Genomic DNA, 6,649 nt, shown 5'->3' with positions numbered 1-6,649 from the left:
ACGCGTGTCATTCTTCAATTTTCTGATCAATCAAACAAAGACACGTAAAATAAATCGAAGAGTGTGCTAACTAAAACCCAAGTTCAAAGTGTTCAAAATGACCAATATATTATTTTGATAAAAATGAAAGGTCTTACGTGAGCTTGGATCATGAACATGCTTCTGAATTGATCAGATTAAATTTGAGCAGACACAATGTCAATCTTATGTTTCTCAAAAACATAACAAAGGGTGGTAAATAGTCCCGGCTTCTTAAGACAACACACACTAATATGTGCATCTTCACCCGCTACATTTAGTACAACATTTGGTGAACTCCATATCATAAAACCTGTTGGAATAAAGGGACTAGAAGCATGATTAGCTTGTATAATAGTTGTAGAATTACAGGTTGATCCATGATTACCCGCATACTTCTCCCACCTATTACCAACTTTTTGTAAACCCATCAACATGATGTTATTTTCTTCTAGCCTTTCTAGCTTTTGACTTTCAAGTTTATTGAAAGTGTTCTGCAACTTTTGAATGCGGTTCAATGCTTCATAAACTATTTTAGACATATCAGTCTGCATACAAAATAAGATGAAATTAATTTAATTTCTACTTTAGATTGCAAAATCAGGTTTTTCACTAATTAAGGAAGTAAGTCAGGGAAATATATATATATACACGAGTTAATTAGTTTCAAGTAATTTATTAATTTCTAAATAATATTCATTTAATAAGTACAAATTATAAAAAAGGCTTTAATTTTGAATTTTAATTTTTATATTATGTCTATTACGCATTTGAGTCATAAAGTTATAATTATATGGATTAAGGAAATAATTTTTTTGACAAATTTAGAATAGAATTAGTACAAGTTGAGAATTTCATATTCTTATGCTAGAAGAAAAAAAATGAAGAAATATATATAGAGTTTTTTTTTTGGGAACATATATATGAAAAAATTGGAATTCTATATTGTTTTATTCTTTTTCTTTTTTTGGGTGAACAAAACACATCTTATTATTCAATTTTGAAATTAACAGGTCGATATGTACAAATTAGTAATAGGGAAATGTGTATATTACCAAATAAATTTATTCCAATTGTGTCAAAAGTCTATTAGAAATAGTCTGTCTTACTCACACAAATAGAGATCTGCCTACATCTTACTATTTCAAAATCTCACTCGTAAAACTATAGTGTTTGTTGTAATGTTACACACACACACAAAACACATACACACACGCACGCACTCACGCAGGCACACACGCACACGCACGTACGCATGCACGCACGCACGCACAAACACATATGAAAATTATAGGATTATCATATGTAATTGCCAAAAAGAATTAAGAAAAAAGAAGTAATTTTAAAATTATTTTACAAGTTTATTTTTGAAAAAGAAAAAGAAAACAACATTTACGGTCATAATCGTTCATTCTCTATCGAATGAACTATAAAGTAAATAAAACGAGATTTACGACCACAACAATTCATCTTCAAACAGATGAACTTGAAAAGTAAACATGCCTATACGGCAACAACCGTTCATCCTCCACTGAATGAACTTCAAAAGTAAATATGATATTGATCATCTGGGGGTTGTCATCAACATTATCTCATTTGCAGCTTGCTTGTACATGTCTTCCACGGTGAATGCTTCGTAGAATTGAGCAACCCCACTTCCATCTTTATCCTAAATATACATCAAACATGTTTTTAGAAGCAATCAATAATAACAACAATAGTAATATTGTCTGTATATATGTACATGAATCTTGTAATAGTAGAAAGACTATTCAAGTAAAACAATTTAAATAATGTCTAAATATAATCTACGACTAAACTATATGTGGCAGCAAATAGAGATTCAACCTCAGGATGAATAGGTGGGAGGAGGCATTTTTTTAAAAAAAAGGATAGATATATACTTTTTTTTTATTCCATTTTGTGTGAAGATAAATGTTCAATTAGATTTGAAACTTATAAAATAAAACAACTATATGTTTCTCAAACACCCAATTCAAAAGAATTTCTCAATGCGTGTCATTCTTCAATTTTCTGATCAATCAAACAAAGACACGTAAAATAAATCGAAGAGTGTGGTAACTAAAACCCAAGTTCAAAGTGTTCAAAATGACCAATATATTATTTTGATAAAAATGAAAGGTCTTACGTGAGCTTGGATCATTAACATGCTTCTGAATTAATCAGATGAAATTCGAGCAGATACAATGTCAATCTTATGTTTCTCCAAAACATAACAAATGGTGGTAAATAGTCCTGGCTTCTTAAGACAACACACACTAATATGTGCATCTTCACCAGCTACATTTAGTACAACATTTGGTGAACTCCATATCATAAAACCAGTTGGAATAAGGGGAGTAGAACCATGATTAACTTGTATAATAGCTGTAGAATTACAGGTTGATCCATGATCACCCGCATACTTCTCCCACCTATTACCAACTTTTTGTAAACCCATCAACATGATGCTATTTTCTTCTAGCCTTTTTAGCTTTTGACTTTCAAGTATATTGAAAGTGTTCTGCAACTTTTGAATGAGGTTCACTGCTTCATAAACTATTTTAGACTTATCAGCATGCATATACAAAATAAGTTGAAATTAATTTAATTTCTACTTCGGATTGCAAAATCAGGTTTTTCACTAATTCAGGAAGTAAATCAAGGAAATATATATATATATACACGAGTTAATTAGTTTCAAGTAATTTATTAATTTCTAAATAAGATTCATTTAATAAGTACAAATTATAAAAAAGACTTTAATTTTGAATTGTTAATTTTTATATTATGTCTATTACGCATTTGAGTCATAAAGTTATAATTATATGGATTAAGGAAATACGTTTTTTGACAAATTTAGAATAGAATTAGTACAAGTTGAGAATTTCATATTCTTATGCTAGAAGAAAAAAAAATGAAGAAATATATATAGAGTTTATTTTTTTGGGAACATATATATGAAAAAATCGAAATTCTATATTGTTTTATTCTTTTTCTTTTTTTGGGTGAAAAAAATACATCTTATTATTCAATTTTAAATTAACAGGTCGATATGTGCAAATTAATAATAGGGAAATGTGTATATTACCAAATAAATTTATTCCAATTGTGTCAAAAGTCTATTAGAAATAGTCTGTCTTACTCACACAAATAGAGATCTGCCTACATCTTACTATTTCAAAATCTCACTCGTAAAACTATAGTGTTTGTTGTTGTGTTACACACACATACGCACACATGCACACACACGCACGCACGCACGCACGCACTCACAATCACATATGAAAATTAAAGGATTATCATATGTAATTACCAAAAAGAATTAAAAAAAAAGAAGTAATTTTAAAATTATTTTACAAGTTTATATTTGAAAAAGAAAAAGAAAACAATCTTTACGGTCATAATCGTTCATCCTCTATCGAATGAACTATAAAGTAAATAAAACAAGATTTACAACCACAACAATTCATCTTCAAACAGATGAAAACGAAAAGTAAATATGCCTATACGGCGACAACCGTTCATCCTCCACTGAATGAACTTCAAAAGTAAATATGATATTGATCATCTGGGTGTTGTCATCAACATTATCTCATTTGCAGCTTGCTTGTACATGTCTTCCACGGTGAATGCTTCGGAAAATTGAGCAACCCCACTTCCATCTTTAGCCTAAATATACATCAAACATGTTTTTAGAAGCAATCAATAATAACAACAATAGTAATATTCTCAGTATATATGTACATGAATCTTGTAATAATAGAAAGACTATTTAGGTAAAACAATTTAAATAATGTCTAAATATAATCTATGACTAAACTATATGTGGTAGCAAATAGAGATTCAACCTGAGGATGAGACAGGTGGGAGGAGGCATTTTAAAAAAAAAAAGGATAGATATATACTTTTTTTTTAATTCCATTTCGTGTGAAGATAAATGTTCAATTAGATTTGAAACTTATAAAATAAAACAACTATATGTTTCTCAAACACCCAATTCAAAAGAATTTCTCGACGCGTGTCATTCTTCAATTTTCTGATCAATCAAACAAAGACACGTAAAATAAATCGAAGAGTGTGCTAACTAAAACCCAAGTTCAAAGTGTTCAAAATGACCAATATATTATTTTGATAAAAATGAAAGGTCTTACGTGAGCTTGGATCATGAACATGCTTCTGAATTGATCAGATTAAATTTGAGCAGACACAATGTCAATCTTATGTTTCTCAAAAACATAACAAAGGGTGGTAAATAGTCCCGGCTTCTTAAGACAACACACACTAATATGTGCATCTTCACCCGCTACATTTAGTACAACATTTGGTGAACTCCATATCATAAAACCTGTTGGAATAAAGGGACTAGAAGCATGATTAGCTTGTATAATAGTTGTAGAATTACAGGTTGATCCATGATTACCCGCATACTTCTCCCACCTATTACCAACTTTTTGTAAACCCATCAACATGATGTTATTTTCTTCTAGCCTTTCTAGCTTTTGACTTTCAAGTTTATTGAAAGTGTTCTGCAACTTTTGAATGCGGTTCAATGCTTCATAAACTATTTTAGACATATCAGTCTGCATACAAAATAAGATGAAATTAATTTAATTTCTACTTTAGATTGCAAAATCAGGTTTTTCACTAATTAAGGAAGTAAGTCAGGGAAATATATATATATACACGAGTTAATTAGTTTCAAGTAATTTATTAATTTCTAAATAATATTCATTTAATAAGTACAAATTATAAAAAAGGCTTTAATTTTGAATTGTTAATTTTTATATTATGTCTATTACGCATTTGAGTCATAAAGATCTTATAATTATATTGATTAAGGAAATATGTTTTTGACAAATTTAGAATAGATTTCATACAAGTTGAGAATTTCATATTCTTATGCTAGAAAAAAATGAAGAAATATATATAGAGATTTTTTTTTTGGGAACATATATATAAAAAAATCGGAATTCTATATTGTTTTATTCTTTTTCTTTTTTGGATGAACAAAACACATCTTATTATTCAATCTTGAAATTAACAGGTCGATATGTGCAAATTAGTAATAGGGAAATGTGTATAATACCAAATAAATTTATTCCAATTGTGTCAAAAGTCTATTAGAAATAGTCTGTCTTACTCACACAAATAGAGATCTGCCTACATCTTACTATTTCAAAATCTCACTGGTAAAACTATAGTGTTTGTTGTTGTGTTACACACACACACACACGACACACTCACGCACGCACGCACACACACGCACAATCACATATGAAAATTAAAGGATTATCATATGTAATTGCCAAAAATAATAAAAAAAGAAGTAATTTTAAAATTATTTTACAAGTTTATATTTGAAAAAGAAAAAGAAAACAACCTTTACGGTCATAATCGTTCATCCTCTATCGAATGAACTATAAAGTAAATAAAACAAGATTTACGACCACAACAATTCATCTTCAAACAGATGAACTTGAAAAGTAAACATGCCTATACGGCGACAACCGTTCATCCTCCACTGAATGAACTTCAAAAGTATATATGATATTGATCATCTGGGGGTTGTCATCAAAATTATCTCATTTGCAGCTTGCTTGTACATGTCTTCCACGGTGAATGCTTCGGAGAATTGAGCAACCCCACTTCCATCTTTAGCCTAAATATACATCAAACATGTTTTTAGAAGCAATCAATAATAACAACAATAGTAATATTGTCAGTATATATGTACATGAATCTTGTAATAGTAGAAAGACTATTCAAGTAAAACAATTTAAATAATGTCTAAATATAATCTACGACTAAACTATATGTGGTAGCAAATAGAGATTCAACCTCAGGATGAGACAGGTGGGAGGAGGCATTTTTTTTAAAAAAAAGGATAGATATATACTTTTTTTTTACTTCCATTTCATGTGAAGATAAATGTTCAATTAGATTTGAAACTTATAAAATAAAACAACTATATGTTTCTCAAAGACCCAATTCAAAAGAATTTCTCAGCGCGTGTCATTCTTCAATTTTCTGATCAATCAAACAAAGACACGTAAAATAAATCGAAGAGTGTGCTAACTAAAACCCAAGTTCAAAGTGTTCAAAATGACCAATATATTATTTTGATAAAAATGAAAGGTCTTACGTGAGCTTGGATCATGAACATTCTTCTGAATTGATCAGATGAAATTCGAGCAGACACAATGTCAATCTTATGTTTCTCCAAAACATAACAAAGGGTGGTAAATAGTCCCGGCTTCTTAAGACAACACACACTAATATGTGCATCTTCACCCGCTACATTTAGTACAACATTTGGTGAACTCCATATCATAAAACCAGTTGGAATAAAGGGGACTAGAACCATGATTAGCTCGTATAATAGCTGTAGAATTACAGGTTGATCCAAGATTACCCGCATACTTCTCCCACCTATTACCAACTTTTTGTAAACGCATCAACATGATGTTATTTTCTTCTAGCCTTTCTAGTGTTTGACTTTCAAGTTTATTGAAAGTGTTCTGCAACTTTTGAATGCGGTTCAATGCTTCATAAACTATTTTAGACTTATCAGTCTGCATACAAAATAAGATGAAATTAATTTAATTTCTACTTTAGATTGCAAAATCAG

General features: G+C 29.7%; 3 pseudogenes; all 3 read right to left on the bottom strand.

The window, feature by feature from the left end:
* Positions 1 to 1,541: 1,541 nt before the first annotated feature.
* Positions 1,542 to 2,602, bottom strand: LOC107023475 (annotated as a pseudogene).
* Positions 2,603 to 3,585: 983 nt separating this feature from the next.
* On the bottom strand, positions 3,586 to 4,607 carry LOC107023469 (annotated as a pseudogene).
* Positions 4,608 to 5,162: 555 nt separating this feature from the next.
* Positions 5,163 to 6,599, bottom strand: LOC114076377 (annotated as a pseudogene).
* Between the last annotated feature and the right edge of the window lie 50 nt (positions 6,600 to 6,649).

The sequence above is a fragment of the Solanum pennellii genome, chromosome 1 (assembly GCF_001406875.1).
Source record: "Solanum pennellii chromosome 1, SPENNV200".
Classification (NCBI taxonomy): Eukaryota; Viridiplantae; Streptophyta; class Magnoliopsida; order Solanales; family Solanaceae; genus Solanum; species Solanum pennellii.
The sequence above is the reverse complement of the archived record's forward strand: the minus strand, read 5'-3'. Positions and strand labels throughout refer to the sequence as shown.